The 20,413-nt window shown below is 54.2% G+C and overlaps 1 pseudogene across 1 annotated transcript; it reads left to right on the plus strand.

The window, feature by feature from the left end:
* The first annotated feature begins 18,822 nt into the window (after nucleotides 1–18,822).
* Nucleotides 18,823–19,691, plus strand: LOC307107426 (cytochrome b-c1 complex subunit Rieske, mitochondrial-like; annotated as a pseudogene). The gene has a single exon. The product of its transcript is annotated as a cytochrome b-c1 complex subunit Rieske, mitochondrial-like (transcript).
* The last annotated feature ends 722 nt before the right edge of the window (nucleotides 19,692–20,413 follow it).

Consider the following 20,413-nt stretch of genomic DNA (forward strand, 5'->3'; position numbering starts at 1 on the left):
ACAGAGCCACAGAGTGGGACCGGCATGGGTGGAGGAGAGGCCAGGCTCCGGCTGCCCACGCTCCCACTCTCAGCTCTATCCCAGGGCGAGGCCAAAATTTGCACCTGAGACTCTCCTGCCTCCAGCCATGCCATAAGCTACGCCTCCCACTACCCCCACCCTGACCTCCAGGCTCTCAGCAGGGCGCTGGGCTAAGAGGTGGGGTGCGCATTTCCGAGGCTCCCCGGAGAGATGGAGAGCCCGGGGGCTGGAGGCAGATGCTGCGCTGGGGTGACGCAGACACCGTGAGGCACCCACGGAAGTCATAACCTTTAGGTTCTGTTCGGTAGAAATCATAATACTTGACATTTATAACCCAAGATGGTCTCTTTATAGCAAGACAGAGAGGCAGATGCGGACCCCATGCAGCCGCAGCAGCACTGCCCGAAGGTCGCTGGGAGCTGAGCGCTGCCACGCCTGCCAAGGCTCTCACTTACTCCCCTGGAACCCACGCAGCGACCCCCCCCTTGGGTACTATCAGCACCCCCTCTACAGGGCGTACGCTCCCTTGTTCAAGATTCGCAGCTGAGAGATGTCAGAGCTGGGATTGGAACCCAGGCCTTAGCCTCCGGGGCACGTGCTCCCAGCTACCTCCTCACAGGCCCCAACACTCAGTTCCTTGTGATGATACACCCCACTATGTGGGCCAGCCGTGGCGACCGTCTCTTACAACCCAAAGGCGCAAATTAAAGCGGAATGAACAGCAGGCACGCCCTGAGAACTAAGAGAGGGGCCCCTTGGCGGCAGCACCCCTGTCCACACCTGATCCTCCGTGCTCAGCCTGGACGGCGAGACTGAAACAGGACTGGCGCCCGTGCTCACCTGCCTGTGCTGGCCGCTGCGCTGGCCTGGGGCCGGGCCGGCCCTGCAGGAACTGGCCGTGTGGCTGGGGACACTGGACACTGGCTCACTATGCTTACACACTAAATCCTGGGTAGCTCAGACACTGTGTTAGGTTGAACAATGGCCACCTGCAGACATCAGCTCCCGTCCTGGGACCTGTAGATGTTATCTTATTTGGAAAAAGGATTTTAGGATGAGGGGGTAATCCAGGATTGCCCAGGGGGGCCCGTGTAAGAGAGAGACAGGAGGGGATCAGACAAACATACAGAGAGCAGGCCACGGGAAGGGGAGGCCGAGACTGGAGTGCTGCGGCCACAGCCCAGGAAGCCGGAAGGGGAGGAACCAGAGCCCCGCGGCCTGAGGCCGTGCCAACACCGCGATCGATAGGAGCCCAGGGTGCTCCTCGTGCTCTCCGACTTCCAGATCTGCCACAGAGTAACTTCCTATTGTGTAGCCACCAAGTCCGTGGCAATTTGTTCCAGCAACTGTGGGGGAGGGGTGGAAAGAGCACGGAGAAGCCCAGGGCTGGGGGCTCAGTCCTGGCTCTGCCTCCTATGGCCTGGGCACCTATTCCGCCTCTGTCTCCTCCGTCTCCTCACCGCGCAGGGGAGGGCTGTTCTTGACTCACGTGGTGGCGACTCTGTTTCAGTTGCATGTGACAGAACTCCAACCCCAGCGGCTGACGGTAAGGGTGCCAAACAGGTTCATGAAAGGAAAGGGCAGAAATGGTGGTCTAGCTTCAGGCTCAGCTGGATCCAGGGGTTCACAGGAACATCATCCTCCCACCCCCCACCCCCTCATCTCTCCTTTTCTTGCAAGTCAGCCCGTGATGCTCCCAGAGGCCGCTCTCACACGCCTCAAGGCTTGAAGACAAGCTCCGCCTGCCCCCTTCCCAGCTGTCCCAGCCTCTTCGGGACAGAGCTCAGCAAAGGCTCTGGGGGCCTGACCCCTGACAAGTGCCGAGTTCCCAGGTCCGATCACTGTGCCAGGGGAAGGGGGCATTAGCCTTGACCAGGCCTGGGTCCCGGGCCTCCCGGTGGCGAGGGCTGTGGGACTGGCAGCACCCACCCGAACCACACTATACACTGCGGAGTGCAGACCCCAAAGGCAGAGGGGCCGGGGGCCCTTACAGAAATGGGAAGGGCAGACAAACACAGGACCGTCCGCCACGTTACCTCATGCCGCTGCTGCAAAGCCCGGTGAGATGGCGCGCACGAACCTGCTCTCTGCCGGTCGCCGTGGCCGTCTGTGATCTCAGCCGCCCGACTCCACCCACACGCTTCCCAGCCCTCGCTTCTGCACCGCCACCCCTCCCCCTCCTCCTCTCTGACCACCCACAGGTCTGGCCTAGGAAGGGGACCAAAGTGGGGTACTGATTTTAAGCTGTTTATCAAGAAACAAGCTTCAGAAAGAACTTTAACCCTCCCCCTCTCCTGCCCAAGAGGTTCAGAGAGGAAACCTGCTTCAGGAAGGGAGCTCGGCTGGATCCCCTAAGGACCGTCGCCAGCTGCAGCCAGGACTCCGGCCTGCCGGCTCCGTCCGTGCTAGCTCATTGCTTCCGAGCTGCCCGGCAAGAAGGTGAGCCACCACGTGGGTTCCCTCCTTGCTCAACTACCTGCATACCACCCGTGCTCACTCCTGAGTCCCAGAATGCCATCCGTTCCCAGTGCTGCCTCCTGTCCTCAGAATGTTCACGCTCATGTGAATGCCCCGTGCACGTGTGTTAAACTTTGCTTTTCTCCTGTTAGTCTGTCTCTGTGAATGTGATTATAGCCCAGCTGGAAGGTAGAAGGTGGGAGGAATATTAAATTTTTCAGCCCCCACACCTGCAGCTGCTGTGACTGGTCCAGGGCAATGGGAGGGCTGGAGTGGGTGAGCTGAGATGGGGTCTGGCTCTGGGAGACCTTAGTTCAGCGTGAACCCAGCAGGAACAGGGGCTATTGGAGGCTACTGAGCAGGAGACCTGGCATTTAAAAGGCAATGATTGGGGGACTGAGAAACTCCCTAACAGAATTCACAGCAATCACTTGATAAAATCCTTTGAACGAGTCACTGCTAAGTCCCAGTTGGGCTGCTGAGAAATGCTGCATTTGCCTCCCCACCAGCTTTTCCTGCAGACCGTGCAGGTGAGAGCGGCCTGGGGCTTTAAGCAGCAGCCTTCCTTCCATCAGCCGGAGGCTCCCAGCTCGGGAGTCATTGTGTCTGGAAATCCGGAGTTTCTTCTCCATTGCTCTCTCTTCAAGAGGAACAGCCACGCGTGGCTCTTGAGCAGTTGACATGTGTCTGGTTGGAAGGAGACACGTGGTAATGTAAAATACACACCCAGCACCAAAAAATAGATATGAAATGTGTATTTTTAAATTGATTACATATTGAAATGGTACTACTTTGAGCTAAATAAACTGGATTATTAAAATTAACGTCACCTGTTAGTTTTTGTGTTGTGAATGTGGCGATTAGAAGAGAGGCGTGTGTGGCCTTCGGGACAGGGCTGTGCTCCAGGGCTCTAGCCCACACGCCTTTCCGCACTGACAGAACAACCCGTGGTTCAGACAAGGAGACTGAGGCTTGGCACGGCTGAGGGATGGCAGTGCCACTAAGGGGCAGAGATAAATCCCCGGATTGGCCTGGTTCAAAGGTTGATCTTTTATGCTCTACACCAGGTTATGTATAGCGTCAGTCATGATGCTTTGGACTGCAAATAATAGAGTTCCAAACTCAAAATGGCTTTTTTTTTTTTTTTTTTGTAAATCAGCATTTATTGTCCCACATGAGCAGTTCCAAGGCTGGTTAAGACCTCACGTTGTCATCCAGACCCCAGGGCTTTCCGTATTTCTCTCTGCCCTGCTCCCCTCCCATGTTGGTTTTGTCCCAGGTTATCCAGCTGTGGTCAATCACAATTGCAGCTGCTTGCCCAACAGCACAAGAGAAGACAGTTCCTCTTTGTGCGTCTCTTTCTATGGGGGAGGAAAACCCTTCCCAGAAACTCCCGAGGACCTCGTAACTCAAGGTGTGGTCCACAGGCCAGCAGCATCATGCGGGTCTCACCCAGGCCTGCCGAACCTGAGTCAACACCTCACAAGATGCCCAGTAATTCCGGAACACACTCCAGCTTGGGCAGCTTCGCCCTAGGAGGCTTCTCCTGAAATCTGATTGGCCAGGGCTGCACCATATGCAAATGCCTAAACCAGCCTGTGAGAAGAGGCGTGGAATCACCATAATTGGTTTAGAGCCCTCCTCATTCACAGCCCGGGCTGGGCAGGCAGCACCTTCCCCACGCACAGAAGGATGGACCCAGCTCCGGGAAGGAAAAACCATGTGTGGGCGTCTGGGGATGGAGTGGGGTGATGATGATGGGCAGGCAATCATGAGACCAACAATTCCTTGAAGTTAAGATGTGAAGATAAATGAGATAAAGAAAATACACTGAGCATTGACCCATAAGCCAGGAGGTCAAGGTTTGATTCCCGGTCAGGGCACATGCCCAGGTTGCAGGCTCGATCCCTAGTAGGGAGCGTGCAGGAGGCAGCATCAATGATTCTCTCTCATCCATGTTTCCTACTCTCCCTCAACCTTTCTCTGAAATCAATAAAAACATTTTTAAAAAAATATACACTAATACATTCATTCATTATTCCATCCAACACTTTTTTTTCCCAGTACCAAATGCTCTTTGACCCTGAAGTTATGTGGTGCACCAGACACTGCTCCTCCCCTTGAGGGTGGAGCTCACATTGCCATAGGGAAGACAGAGAAAATAGGAGAGGAACTACGGTAACAGATAGCAAAAGGACAACGTGGAAAGGACCATGAAGGAAACAAAGGATGCAGAACAGAGAAAGAGGCGTTTAAACAGAGATCCGAAGGTCACAAGGAGCACACCACTCCCTGAGCTAGGGGGAGGGGTGGGGCGGGGTGAGCTCCAAAGAGGGGGAGCGTTGTGTGCAAAGGCCCTGGGGGCAGGAAGAAACTAGGCAAGTTCAAGGAGTGAAGGGATCTGTCTGGTCTTGGGTCTTATTTTGCGCCTGTGCCCCGCTGGGTTGTCAGGACATCTGTTCTAACATCCAGAGCTTCTCTGATCCCACTTTCAGCCCTCAGGGTGGAGCAGGAGGCTGGCGCTGTGCCTGATTCTGTGGTCCCTGAGCAGCAGGTGTCATGTGGCCACCCCGGAGTGGCTTGTCATGTCTGTGCTCCTCCCCCTGAAGAGGAGGCCTCTCTCCTCACTGTGCTCTTGCAGCCCTGTCTCAGCCACATCACATCACATGGCACCCGTCGGTCTCTCCCGTCAGAAGGGGATTCCCCTGATAATAAAGACGTTTATTTGTTCTCATTTGCAACCCTAGCACCTTGTATGGCACCCGGGAATTGGTAGGTGTTCAATGTAAGTTTGCTGAGTGGATGGATGGATGCATGGCGAAAGGTGAGTGAAGACGTATAGAAGCCCGGTGCCCAAGGCTCGAAGGGACTTTAAGAGCTTTTCTGGGCCCACACCAGGCCTTTGGTTATCAACCCATTTGACAGATGAGACAGGTGAGGGTAAATGAAGTCACAGAATGCTCCCAGGCCCCAAAGTAACGAGGTGGTGGTGCAAGTGAAAACACAGCACACCAGACCCTGCTGGCTTGTGATGGGCCACACCGCCTCCGTGCTGGCCTCATGGGAGATTTCGCAATCTTCTCTCCATCCCACACCTCGGGGTCTGGAAAGGACCTGTGCCTCCCTGCAGGGATGAGACATGAAGAGGCGAAGGTGCAGATAAAGGAGCTCTTCAAAGAGTTGATCCTCCTGGTCACAGGCACTCATCACCAACCGCTGTGTCACCTCGGTGGCCTAAAACAACAACCAACACGATTGTTCTTCCAGTTTCCACAGATCAGGAATTCAGGAGCAGGCTAGCTGAGCAGCTCTGACTCCCAGTCTCTCGCGAGGCTACAGTCAAGAAGTTGGCCAACCGAAGGCTTGGCTGGGGCTGGGGGTCCAGTTCCGAGGCTGCCAAGTGGGTGCTGGTTGCTGGTTCTCTCAGCCCCTCCCCATGGGCCCTCCACAGGCTGCTTGAGTGTCCCTAGGACATGGCAGCCGGCTCCCCCGGAGGGTGCAATCCAAGCGGGGAGAGCCAGTCTCAGGAGCCATGGAATCAGCCTTCCCCTGCTGCAGCGGGAGGGTCGGAATCTGAGAACATATTTTAAAATGCTGAACAGATTCCCAAGGCCAGCCCCCGGCCTGTCCACCCCTAGCCTAGTGATGGTCAGCTGGCTGGCCAGAGTGTCAGTGTGGCACACACTTGCATCACCACTGGGGACCCACAGGTGGCAACAGGTCTTCTACTAAGTGCTTGTGGAGTGGGGACCTGAGGATGCACCCCCTGGGAAAACCTCCTCTTAGATGGAGACAGAGGGAGTTGGGCAGCAGGGAAGATCCCCCCTCCCCCTCCCTCCTTCCTTCCTCCTCCCTCCCCTCCCCCAACCTTCCGGGCTGGGAGGCTGCTTTGCCAAGAAGGGGACTTCCCTGTCCTCCTCTGTCTTCCGGAGGAGACAGAACTGGACCTGGCACTTTGTTAAGAGAATCTGCATTTCCCAGACCGCCTCTGGCATCACCACCCCTCCCTGAGCCTCGGCGAACAGTCACTGCTCCGTGGACCTTAAAATCAGCACAGTGGCAAGTTGGACCCCTGGAGCCTTCGACTGGTAATGGGCCGCACCGCCTCCGACTTGGTGGAAGACCTTGTTGACACAGATGGGTCTCCATGGTGATGAAAGTGTGTCAGGCTATTCGGGGTACGAACTCACGCAACTCCAACGGAGCACAGTTAGGCTGTAGATTGCTTAGTTAAAAAGACACAGCCTTTGGCCAAGCATCCCCACCTTGAATAATTTATCCTACAAATACAGCCCACCTGTGAGGCAGGTGTGCACAAGGATAGACTTTGCAGTATGTTCCCAGGAGCAAGAGACTTGGACACGATCTAAGTGTGCGCCAGCCCGGGCTGGGTAGGTAGAGAATGAAGCAGCGGCTCCACAGAATGCTCGGTGCTGTTAGAAAGAGAATGCGGCTTTTTATACACTGCAATGGAGCGACCCCCAAGATACAGGGTTACGTGAACTAAGCAAGATGAAAAACATTGCATATAATTTGCTATCGTTGAACACAGAGACCCTTTTAGTTTATTCAATAACTTAATTTTTGAAAGCACAGACACTAAGCTTCTATGTGCTCACATTGGAACATTTTTTAAGTGCCCATTTTGAGTAGTTATGTTCACATAGTTTTTGAAAATGTTACTAGCAAAGTGTAAGCAGAAGACATAAGAGCCCCTCTGAATAACACACGGCATAATCTCTGTTTTCTAGCATGTTCCACAAATTCCCTTTTAGAATGCTCTTCTCGATGGCTTCTTGGTGAAGGGCACATTGGAACAATCCTTTTTGGAGGGGATGTTGGCATTTTGTAGCCAACATTTAAATGCTTACGCCTTTGATCCAACAATTTCCCTTAAACAGACCTGTCCCATAGAAACACTCAAATGTGTGTATGTAGATGTAGGTGTGAACAATTCCGGCTTTGACACGCGTGGGGGGAGAGTGGAAACTAGTCCAAATGTTTGCTCATGGGAGGCTCGCTGAGTTGACACTGCTGAACTCTGGAATCTGACGCAACAAGCGTGAAGTAGGCGTGTGGGAGCTGAAGGGCCAGGATGCCGGAGGCGCCAGGATGAGGCGCTAAGGGAAGAGCCGTCAAAGAACCACACCGGCTGTGTCTCTCTAGACAGGGGTGGGAACCTTTTATCTGCCAAGGGCCATGGGGTGTTTATAATAGCTTTTGTGGGCCGTACAAAATTATCAGCTTAAAAATTAGCCTGGGCCCAGCCAGTGTGGCTCAGTGGTTGAGCATCTACCTATGAACCAAGAGGTCACAGTTCAATTCCTGGTCAGGACACATGCCCGGGTTGTGGCCTCAATCCCCAGTGTGGGGCGTGCAGGAGGCAGCTGATAATTCTCTCTCATCATTGATGTTCCTCTCTCTCCCTCCCCTTCCTTTCTAAAATCAACAAAGATATATTTTAAAAGATTTTTAAAAATCAGTCTGCTGTATTTGGTCAAACATTTAATTAACTCATCCCTAATGCCTTGGCAGGGCCAGACCAAATGACTGTGGGGCCTTATACGGTCCTCAGGCGGGATGTTCCCCTCCCCTGCAAACAGTGGTTCTCAGTAGGGGCGGCGTTGGCCCCAGGGAACATGTGACAACGTCGAGAGACATTTCTGGTTGTCACAGTGGGGGTGGGTTGCGCCTTGTGTCGGTGGGTCCCATCAGCCAGGGGTGATGCTGAACAGCCTACAGGGCACAGGACAGCCCCCCACAACAGAGAAGGATCCGGCCCAGTGTCATCAGTGCCCACGCTGAGACCTTCATTGACGCCCAAAGCACAACCCGGCACGTGCTGAATTCTCATTGGATGTTTGTTGAGTGAATGAATGAGTCATCACTAAAACACTGCACACCTGACACTCCCTGGCGGTCAGCAGCACGAGGAGAGGAATAAAGCAGAGGCTTGGGAAGCTTCCGCGTCTTTCCGAGTGCAGTTTATACTATTAGCTTGTTACGAAGCAGCTTCTATCAGGAAGGAAAGAAGGGAGGGAAACTGGCTGAAGCGAATCTTTGTAAGTTATTTCTGTTGTTCTGGCCCCCTTTCCTCGGCTCTACAGTGGGTGTAGTGCTGGCCTCACGGGGCTGTTGAGAGGATTAAATCAGTTCGTCCATTCAGCACGGGGATTTACAAAGGGCTCAGTAAATGTCCTGTCCTGTCATTAAAAAGGCACCCTGAATGGCATTTTGGTTTATGTCCAGAATATCCTCCAGGCCCGGGGCTGGCTGCGGGCCTTGATTGTCCCCTCTATTTTCTGGAGTGGAGTTTGTGCAGGTGCCTGTGGGCCAGGTGGGCGGTCAGGCCCCAGCAGGTGTGCGGTGGCCGTGGGTTTGCCCACGTCTATCGTCTCCCCAGCGCTGGGCCAGGTGAGAGCAGTGCAGCCTCCTCTTTCTCCTTCTCCGGTGCCGCCATCTGCCCCTCGCGCCTGCCCGGGGTTAATGGAGCATAAATGTGTGAGCAGTGCCGGGCTCCCCAAGCACACTCTGGCCACAGCAGGGCTCTCCCCAGACACCAGGAGACCTGAACCCACATTTCCCCTGCTCCGGGCCAGCTGTTGATCTGGGTCCAGGAACCCCAGTGGCTGCAAAGGCGTTTTTAATGGAGGAGGGTTGTCCTGGGAGACGGAAAACTTTCTAATCAATGCAGAACGGAGACAGAGGAGAGGGCTGGACACGAAGCCCATTACCCGCACCCCCTGCATGTAGCCCCATTTAGCAGCAAATCCTTAAAGCCAGCGCTTGTAAAAAGCTGCTTGTTTGGGACTGACCTTCCCATTCAAGTAACGCGATATTGCACGCTTGGCCGACCCCCGCGAGCAGCTAGACATATGCCGTCAGCTGGGCGCTGCTGCCCGCTATTAAGATGGTTCTGGAAGCATATGTGGGAATGGGCCTGCCCTGGAGACTGGAGGGGACTGCAGGACACGGCAATTAGCGGAGCCGCCCCGACCCTCCCTGCCGTGGGGCTGCAGAGGAAGCTCGGGCTGCATCTCCTGAGCATGGGAACAATTAGGGGCAACAACCAATCGTGGAAAAGGAAACTTAAAAATAGGAACCTGGTTAAATGACCCAGTAAACACCGCCCTCCCCCCCCCAGCCCTCCCGGCGAGGGCGGAGGGGTGGCATCTGGGATCCACGTGGAAGGTCCCTCCTCCCCCTCCTCTGGATAATGACTTCCCCTCACAATTTCCTGGAGGAAGTGCTGAAATGATCTTCCAGGGGTAAAGTGAGCGGGCGATTCTTAATTTCAGTCTGAAGTCTCTCTTCCAGCCGTCTCCTCATTACCTCGGATCGCAGCTCCGCGCAGGAGCCCGAGTTCCTCTCGCGGGTGGGGGTGGGGGTGGGCTGGCCCTGCGCTGGGGCTGGGTGGGCACGGGACCCTCCCAGCTCCAGTCACTGTCGGGGTCGGGTCAAGGAGGAGGAACTTTCCATTTCCTCCCGCTCCGCTGTTTCCAAGAACAACAGCAGCTACCACTTACAAAGCGCTGGCTTTCGAGCCGTTCTTGACCTGCGCCAGCCAGCAGGGTAGCCGCCGGCCGCGTGCGGCTACGGAGCCCTGACTCGAGGCTGGCAGTAAAATGGAGGAACTGAAGCTTTAACTTCATTCAACTTCAATTAATTTCAAGCTAAAGACTGACAACTAGGGTACTGGAAAACTCTTCAGTGTGCTGGGAACCACTTGGGTGTGTCCGTCTGCTTTTTCAACTGTGAGCTGACAAAATCTAAGCAAAGATGAGTATTTCCATGGAAAATCTAGTGCCTGGATGGCGGTGTGCCATCAGTGTGAAAATACACAGCAGATTTCAAAGATTTAAGAAAAAACTGATGTTGAGTGATAATGCGTGCAATAGATTGGGTTAAATACCTCATTATTAAAGTTACTATCGCCTAAATCTGTTTGGCAACAATGTGAATACACACAACACTACTGAACTCTATGCTGAAAAGTGGTTCAGATGGTAGATTTCATGTGATACGTTTTATACACAATAAAAACATTAATGCCACCTGTTCCTTTATTCTTTCTACACTGCGGCTGCTAGAAATGTGAGGTCCATCATGGCCCACACTGTGGTCCCATTGGACAGAGCTGGGCGCACACGACCTCCTTCGTGGACAGCGGCCCTCCCTGCAGACCGCAGCCTGCGTCGGTGAAAAGAGGAGGGGACCTCGCTCCATAGTGCTAGGCTCAAGGCAGCCACGCCAAGGAAATATTTTGGACTGGAACGTGGAGGTCTGGGATGATAACTTCCTGCTGCCTCTCATCCATCAAGCCCTCTCTGCTTCCTTGTCCTGGTGGGGGGACCGGGGAGGCGGGGAGGCGGGGCCGGGGTGCATTTAGAGACGAAACAGCTAGGCTTTGGGCTCAGGCACGGCTCAGGCGATTTTACTCAACAACTGCCTGCCCAGTTAATCAATCTGGACTCTGCCTTAGACGCTAGTGCCTGAGGGTCACTCCCCGACCGATGTTCACCCCTCCCTCCTCTTCTCCATGGAGTTGTAGTAAGAGACGGAGCGGAGCGACATTTGAAAGGAAAGTTCGCTCCTCCCTGGCGCGTTTCCAAAGCCCCCTGTTGAAGGGGGTCGGCGCCCTTCCTCAGACTCCCCCAGGGCTCAGTGCACGCGGGCGGGAGGGCCCAGCCGTGCAGTCTCCATCCTGGCTCTGCCCTCAGAGAGCAGGAGAGACGGCACAGAGGTGACCTGGCCGGCCTCCACCTGCTCTCCTGAAAACTCCCCCACAGAGACGGCAGCCACTGTAGCTGGCGTAGACCCAGGCCGAGCGTAAGGCACACGGGCGGGGCTGCTGGGCTCTGCGTGCCCACAGGACCCTGTGCACTCTGGCAGCGGTCACACCCCCTGGCCTCCGTGCCTCGAAGGCTCCGAGCAGAGCAGCACCCCCTGGGGCAGGGCAGGAGCTGCCAAGGGCCCACGCACACTTGGTTTCCACATCCACTCACTCCCCTCGGCAACTGCGCGCAGAGCTTGTTCCCACACAGGCACCCGGCCAGGCGGGCGATTGTCCTGCTGAGTGAGCTGCACAGGCTTCTTGCCCCAAGGGATGTACATCCCCACCCACCCCACCCCAGAAGTGGCCTTGCGGGGAAGGGGGGCAGCAGAACAGCCCAGAAAACATTCTAGGAAGCCGAGGACTAGCTATCCGCAATTCTGCTACATGCAACTTCAAAAAAGTGCAATAAACTGTACCCTACGTGTAAGGAAGTCCAACCAAGCTCTACATTTCCCAGGGCGGCCAGTGTGATACCTTGTGCTTCTTGAATATCACGTATGATTTACTTCCTCCAGGATGTCCGCTCAGTTTGGGAGGCCTCTGCCTTGCTGTCACTTTCTGTGGGCGCTTCGGCGGCTGGTGCCGGAATCAAAACCAGGCGTCCATGCCGAGGATGGAGTGAGACGTGCGCGGCCGTCAGCCCGGCCACAGGTGGGAGAGGTGATGACCCCATGGGGCGTCCACATCACCCATGGGACCCGAGGCATGTGGGAGCCGGTCCCACCCACATAAGCGAAGCGTGCTCTCCTGCGGGCTAGACACCGTCCCCACGCGGGGAGGGGCGGCGTGGCCATGACTGACAATCGCTATGTGGGGCAGTGGCCCCTGTGCCAGCTCGTTCACAACACCTGTCATCACGCGCTGTCAGGAAGCGCTCGCTGATGATTTAATTTATGCCTTGGGTGTCAGAAGCGGCACAGGCTGTGGGAGCCATCACGTGGCCGCCGTTGACGAGCCGCGTCTCTCCTGACAGATGTGGGGGGTGGACTGTTGGGGAGACCTCCAAAGCGCCCCAGCCCTTGAATGCCGGGACAGAGGGTGGCGGTGGTGGCTCCCACCTGGAAGGCTAACAGCAGAGCTGCTAAGGGGAAGGGGAGGAGAAAGGGCCACTCCTCGGGTTTGGGACACTCCACCCACCACCGGCCCTTTCGTGCGGTGCCTCCAGGAGCCAGTGACAGCCGCCTCACTGCCCAGAGACCTTGGGAACGCCTCCACTTTCCAGCCATCTGAGCATGGATTTCCGCGCTGTGCTCAAGGCCAGATCCTCACCGCGTCTCAGCCCCGCGTGGCGGCTGTAAACAGTCTTCCTGCGCAGAGATGTCAGTGCATAATTGATCTTCTGAAAAACGCCAGCCGTGGAGGGGCAGGATTCGCCTCTGACAGCCTGAGCGTCTGAAATGTAAATTAGGCGGCCGGGTCCTTCTAGGGAGCAGAGCGGCAGGATTTCGCAGATGCCAATGGAGGGAGAGGGTGAGGATATCGTGGTTTACAAGTCTAAACAGAGCTCGAACTTCCTATGTGAGGCTTCTTTTCCTTTCCCCAAGATCCCATTTCCTGTTTTACACAGGGCGTTTGTGTTACTGTTTTTTGGTTCAATATTGGAGGCACAGGACAACTTTGGCACCACTAGCTGTCCTGTGAGGCTACAGAGCTGGTGGCAGGAAGCTCCACCCCCTTTACCCATCCCAAGAGCTTACAAACGAAGAGCTGGAGACGGGAGAGCGGGAAAATAATCAACGTGCCCGATGCCTCCTCTTGGGCTTTTAAGGACCTTGTGGTATCCCTGGGCTCACCTGGACAGCCAGCATCGTCTCTGCATCTGAAAGCGGCTGAGCCACAACCTTAATTCTACCTGTGCCGTGAATTCCCTTTACTGTGTAAGGTTCCATAGCCGTAGGTTAAGGGGATGAGGATGGACGCTGGGGGTGGGGGGGTAGTACTGTGCCATATATTTTTATTGATTTCAGAGAGGAAGGGAGAGGGAGAGAGAGAGAGAAACATCAATGATGAGAGAGAATCATTGATAGGCTGCCTCCTGCACGCCCCCTACTGGGAAATGAGCCCGAAACCCGGGCATGTGCCCTTGACTGGAATCAAACCCAGGACCCTTCAGTCCACAGGCCGACACTCTATCCACTGAGCCACACCAGCTAGGGCCTGTGTCATATTTTAAGTAAGGTGGATTCTAACACACTTCCCCCAAACTGGATGGGCCACACATTATCACCAAAATGTGTTTCTATATTTCACTTTCTTGCCTTGTAATAGAGATATGTCCATCGCAAGCCACAAAATACCAGCAGCAGCGACGACCGCGTATTGTCTCCGCCCCACGCGCCAGCAGGGTGCTAGTATGTCCTGGGCGTGGTCTTCCACTGGCCACACCTGTCCATGTGAACACACGACCCCACTTCAGAGGCAGGGCCTGCTGGTGTCGCGCATCCACACTTCCTTCTCACCGTGTCGCCTCGGGACCTGCTGTCCAGACAGAGACAAAGTCAAGGAACTGATGTCCTTGGCAGTTGACAGAGAGGTCGGGCATCCCATACTCACTAACGTCTGCTCTTTACAACAAAAGGGGAATGGAAGTCCTGAGTTTGAGGACTGGTTCGAGAAAGGGGCCCAGACCTCACTTTTTGCCTTTTCCTCCTTAGGAGAATGCCATCGTAGAGTTCCTCTTTCCATTTACTGGGGGACAGGCCAACTCCCCAGACTGTCTGTATCAGTTTCAGACTGACTATCATTTTTTAATAACATGGACGTCGTCAAGATAAATCAACAAAAAGCTGCAGTAAGCAGCCGCGTTAATTCATTCTTTCAGAAAGGGCTCCTCAGCCTGTACGGACGCCTTCCCCTGCCAGAGAGCGCTCTGCACGCACACCGGCCGCCTCTCGTCCTCCGTCCTCCTCCTCGGCCTTCCTTTTCTTTCCTCAACATGGAGTCATCCCCTGGGGACAGAAACTGCCCTGGGAGCTGAGGGCTGTGGGGACTAACGCTGTCTCACTGGAGTGGAGGCCTGCGCCCTGCCCAGCAGAGCCACACCAGAAAGCCAGCTCCCACAGGAGGGCGGCACGAGTGGGATTACCCGGCTGCAAGGCCAAGTTCAGGAGATCGCTGCTCCCTTTGTTGTGTGGAGATGATATCAATGATGTCGCCTTCAGCACTACAAAAGGAAATATTCATGCACTTTGCAGAGTCTTCTAGAGAGACTGTGATGCCGTAGGCGGAAGCAGGTGCGGTGTGGGAGCGTTTAGAGCCTGAATGTAGAGTCAGTTAGACCTGGATCCAAAGCCCCACCCTGCAAGTCAGTTCTTTAAGCCTCACTCTTCCCATCTGTGAAATGGGGAGGCCCATGGCCCCTGCCTCCGGGGTTGGTAGGGAATTGAATTATATGATGTGTCTGAAGAGCTGGGTACATCGCCAGCACTCAACACAGAGTAGATAACAATTTTCTATTAGTGCGGTTATTCTCGGTATTTTTCTCCAGATTTGAACATGGACCTCCTTTTAATTATCCTTTTTATTCCTCAACAGGCCAGTTTACTTGGATGCTTAGCACACATTTATCAGGTTTTCACCACGTACGCATACAATTTCACAAGCCACGTTCTATAACTTAAAGACCGATAATGATTCGATGGAGCTGAGAATCCAGGGGACTGGCGCCGCCCTCTGAGGGGCTGGGGGGAGCTTTGTTTGTTTTGTGTCATTCATTGCATTTCTTCTCACCGTGTCCAACCAGGAACTGCTCTGACCACTGCTGCCTCGGGACTCAGTTAAATACACATCCATCTAGATGGCAATATTGAGTGAATGTCAAAATCACACTGAACCCAGACACCCCACGTCCTGGAAGTGCCTGCTGAGCCGCGTGGACACTGCCCAGCTGCGTGTCTCCCACGGCCCTCGACAGCTCGGCTGTTGCCTGGAGCGGAGGACAGACCCCGATACGGAAGGCGGAATCTCGTGCTCTGGAGAAAGGAAAATCTTGTCTGGGCCAGAAGAAGCGGAGTGGTAACGCTGGGTGGTTCACCCGGGGGAAGATGCCCTCCCGTGCCGGGAAGAGGGCATTCTTATCACTAGAGACGGAGAATGCACATCAGGCTGAATCTGTGCAAACAAACCTACTGAACCCACTCTTCCCTCCATTGGTTCCCTGGGCGTCTCCTGGTCCCTTCCCCACACTTTACTGCCCTTTGCTCCAACTCTTTTCCTTTGTCTTAAGGCATCTCCACAACTTACTGTTCTTTGTCTCAGTAACATATAAGCTCTCAGGCCTAACTTCGTCCTATGAAGCCCCCATGCCATGTAAAAATAGCGATATCAAATGACATTTGTATGCTTTTTCTCCTGTTGGTCTGTCCTTTGTCAGTTCCATTCACAGACCCCCGTCACAGAACCTAATAGGGTGGAAGAGGCCCGTGCCCAGTGGGAAACGAATGTCAGAGAAGGAGAGGAGGGAGGAGGAAGTGCAGGCCTGATGACATACAGATGCCCCTGATGCTCCGAGCCTGAAGCTGTGCCTTGGCTTCGCATTTCCTTGAGTTGATAACTCCCCTTTTCTCTTATTAGGCCAGTTTGCAACCAATAGAGTACTGAGTGCTGATCCCCCATTTTACAAAGAGGGTGCAGAGTCTGAGAAGTTAAGTCACTCTTCCTATGTGCAACTGGCAAAACCAGAATTCAACCCCAAGTCTGTGCAACCCTAAAGCCAGAGAGATGCCCATGATAGGAGACCCCTTGCCCTCCCCAGTGCTGTCTTCAGGGGCCCAGTAACTTCACAGGACAGCAGCTATGCGAGCAGTTCCTCTTGGGGAGAAAGAGAAAATGAGAAGAGACAGGGCCCCCACACGGTGGCAGGTGGGGAAACTGTGTCTGCAGCTTTTCCTTTGACAACTATCTAATCCCTTCTCTAGGGGGAAAGCAGCGTTTCTAACACAAATGCAAAGTTTTCTCATTTGGAGATGTTTTTCTTCAATATTACACATGCTAAGACTTGGATTTCCAGACTAGTCATCAATAATGTACATGTACAACCAAGACGAGCCTTCCAAACGGAATGTAATATTCTGCACTTGGATCCCGCTGATCTAATTGCTGCCTTTCTGCGATGAGTCCCAGTGGGCTGGTACGGACAACTTGGTTACGACTTTGAAATCCTCCAAAATTGCTAGATCTTACCCGAAATCTGATTTCACTTTTTTTTTTTTTAGTGCATTCCAAACATGAGCCGTGATTTTTTAAAATGCACATAAATATTTGCAATCAGCATCGCTTGGGCTCTAAAGATAAACAGTCATAAAACAATATTGTGACCGCATTTTCCCCTCCTGCTAAAAACTTCCTCCGAGGGGGAAAGGTTAGACTAATCAGAAGTAAATTAACTGCAGCTGCAGCCACCCCCCTCCTAACCGAGAAGCCGGTGCGCAGGAGTGTGCCGCGTCCTCCCTGCGCGGCTGGCTGCAGCGGAAACTCTTCGGGTCCAACCCCCAGAGGACGAGCCGCCCTTCCGAGAGCACCTTGGGAAGGCGGCGGTGGCTCGCCTGCAGCGGGAGTTGGGGCAGGTATGGGGCACACAGCCTGCGTCTCTCTCCCATTGACGGTCTTGTGCTGGGTTCATTCAAGTGTATGCGTGTTTAGAAATGTTATTTTAAAAAAACAGCTCATTGTTTTAATTTACGCAGCTACGGGCTGCCGCAGCCTTCGGCTCTGCTGCCAGGAGAAATTTAGCTTCCAGCTTTAAGACGCCGTTGTCTAGCTCACTGCAAGTGCTTGGTGCGGGGACTGTGCGAAGCCACGGGGCGGAGGCAGGCATGCTGCCCCTTAAACTCGGGGGGGGGGGGGGGGGGTCTCAGGCTCCTGCTGCCCAGACGACTTTCCAACCCACTTTGTCCTCGACATCCGTCAGCAACACCAAGCTTCCGGGTCCCCATCTGCATCCCAGTGGCCTGGCTAGTGGCGGAATGCTTTCAGGGTGAAGATTAAGGTGATGCGTTCATTCATTCGTTCACCCATTCAAACGTGTACCCAGTCCTGCTGGTCACCAGCATCCCTCTGCGTGCTGGAGACGCAGAGCAGCCGAGACCGCTCTCCTGAGCTGCCTTCATCAGGACAACAAGCCAGAAGGAGTGTTCCGACCCCTGCATTATTGCACGAGGAAATCAACCTGAGAGTGAAAACACGATGGCCAAACATTTCCATTCAATTAAACGGCGACCTAAAACGCCATTTTTATTCTGCCACAGGCGACTTCTCTTATTGCCAGACAACTGAGAGGGAAAACTATTCAGGGGCCAAAAGGCTGTTGTTGGGTTTTGTCACTTCTTTAAGCCGTATCTGGGGAACAGAACTAATGACTTTTGCTTAATTTGATTGGTCAGCTCAGCTCCAGTTTTCCAATGGAATCACTTCTTGTTCAGATGCGCACTCTTGTCTGTGAGGGAGGAGTCTTTGAAGGTAAGTCACTGTGGGTTCAAATCCCAGCTCTAACACTTCCAAGCTGTGCAACCTTGACACGGTTACTCCTTCTCTCTGAGCCTCAGTTTCCTTACATGAGCAATGGGGATGTTAATTATACTTTTTACTAGAGGCCCAGTGCACGAAATTTGTGCACTGGGGGAGGGTGTCCCTCAGCCCACCTGCACCTTCTCCAATCTGGGACCCCTCAGGGGATGTCCGACTGCCGGTTTAGGCCTGATCCCACATCCACAGGGATCGGACCTAAAACAGCAGTCAGACATCCCTCTCACAATCTGGGACTGCTGGCTCCCAACCGCTCGCCTGCTTACCAGCCTGATCATCCCCTAACCACTCCCCTGCCAGCCTGATTGACGCCTAACTGCTCCCCTGCCAACCTGATCGCCCCCAATTTCCCTCCCCTGCTGGCCCGGTAACCCCCAACTGCCCTCCCCTGCAGGCCCAGTCACCCCCAACTGCCCTCCCCTGCCGGCCTGGTCACCCCTAACTGCCCTCCCCTGCCAGCCTGATTGCTCCCAACTGCCCTCCCCTGCCAGCCTGGTCACCCCTAACTGCCCTCTCCTACAGGCCTGGCCCCCTGCAACTGCCCTCCCCTGCAGGCCTGGTCCCCCCCAACTGCCCTCCCCTGCAGGCCTAGTCACCTCTAACTGCCCTCCTCTGCTGGCCTGGTCGCCCCCAACTGCCCTCCCCTGCAGGTTCAGTTGCCCCCAACCTCCCTCCCCTGCTGACCTGGTCACCCCTAACTGCCCTCCCCTGCTGGCCTGATCGCCCACAACTACCCTCGCCTGCCAACCATCTTGTGGCGGTCATCTTAGACCACATGGGGGCAGCCATCTTGTGTGAAGGTGTGAGGATCAATTTGCATATTACCTCTTTATTATATAGGATTATTTGCTGATTACTAAGTGATGATCCTAAGTTGCTTATTAGGATCATCATTATAAAGCCCCCGATCAGATGACTGGCCTCTACAAAGGGCTTAAAATGGAAATTCTACCCTTTTTAAAAAATATATATTTCATTGGGTTGCCATGTTGTCGGTCGCCGCCCGCTTGGGCCCATTCACGCCCATTCTATTGACCTCCTCCACGTGGTGGCGGGCGTGCTGCGGCCCCTGGTGCCACCGGTGCTGGACGCTGGACGTGAAGCGGCCCTTCCTCTGCCGGGAGTCACTGAACAGCCAGGCCGTGAGCAGGCCTCTGGTCGCCGTCGTGGGCCTCAATGTCCTGCCTCCATCTGTTATTCCCATACAGACGTCAAAGTGCCCGACTTCTCCGATGACTGCCGCGCCGATGACTGTCCTCTAAGGAGTGCTCTCCTGCTTGCAGGAAGCTTCTCCTGCCTACACCGCCAAGAATGCCGTCTCCCAGGTTGTCTCCAGCAGGAGCGCCTCTGCCGACGTGCTGGCCATGTCCAAAATCGAAATCAAGTTGTCCGACATCCCGAAGGCAAGAACATGGCCTTCAAGTGGAGGGGCAAGCTGCTGTTTGTGCGCCACCGAACCCAGAAGGAGGTGGGACCGGAGGCCTCCGTGGACATGTCCCACCTGAGGGACCCCCAGCATGACCTGGAATGAGTGAAGAAGCCCGAGTGGGTCATCCTGATCGGGGTCTGCACGCATCTCGGCTGCGTGCCCATTGCCAACGCGGGAGATTTTGGTGGATATCACTGCCCTTGCCACGGGTCCCACTATGACGCCTCTGGCAGGATCCAGAAGGGGCCTGCGCCCCTCAACCTTGAGGCTCCCTACTGTGAGTTCACCAGCGACGACGTAGTGGTGGTTGGCTTGGCCCCTGCTCCAGGCGCAGGCTCTTTCAGCCTCAGTCTCCTCAGAGAAGGCACCCAAGAGCAGGTCTTCTGTACTTCACGGCGTTGGTTTGTACTGCGTAAGATTTGCTGATCATGTATTTGTAATGTTAATGTGAAGTGATTTTTACAGAGAGGAAGGGAGAGGGATAGTTAGAAACATCGATGAGAGAAACATCGATCAGCTGCCTCCTGCACGCCCCCTATTGGGGATCGAGCCCGCAACCAAGGTACATGCCCTTGACTGGAATCGAACCCGGGACTCTTCCTCAGTCAGAGGGCCAACGCTCTATCCACCGAGCCAAACCGGTTAGGGCAAATGCTACCCTTTTAAAATATGGGGTGTGCAAAATAACACAATTGTTCATATGGAAAATAACACAATAATACAAGAATAAAACTGTTTTTCATGTACTCAGAACTGTAAACCTACTTTTGCTCCACCCTGTATATTTTTTTAAATTTTTATTTATTGAATTTAGGGAGAGAGAAGGGGGCGGGGGGAAAGGGGGGGGGGAGAGAGAGAGAGAGAGGGAGAGAGAGAGAGAGAGAGAGAGAGAGAGAGAGAGAGAGAGAGAGAGAGAGATTTGTTGCTCCACCCATTTATTCGTTCATTGGTTGATTCTTGTATGTGCCCTGACCAGGGATCTACCCAATTGAACTATGAGCGAGGGCCACCCCGTGTAATCTTATTAGGTGTTTTATTGCCATCTCAGACACACAGATGATGGAGTTATAAGGAACCAAGTTTTGTTATTCCTGCCTCTAACAGAGTGGCCAAACTAAATACAGGACACCTAGCTAAATGAATCTCAG

Source organism: Cnephaeus nilssonii (genome assembly GCF_951640355.1).
Source record: "Cnephaeus nilssonii genome assembly, chromosome: 11".
NCBI classification, from domain to species: Eukaryota; Metazoa; Chordata; class Mammalia; order Chiroptera; family Vespertilionidae; genus Cnephaeus; species Cnephaeus nilssonii.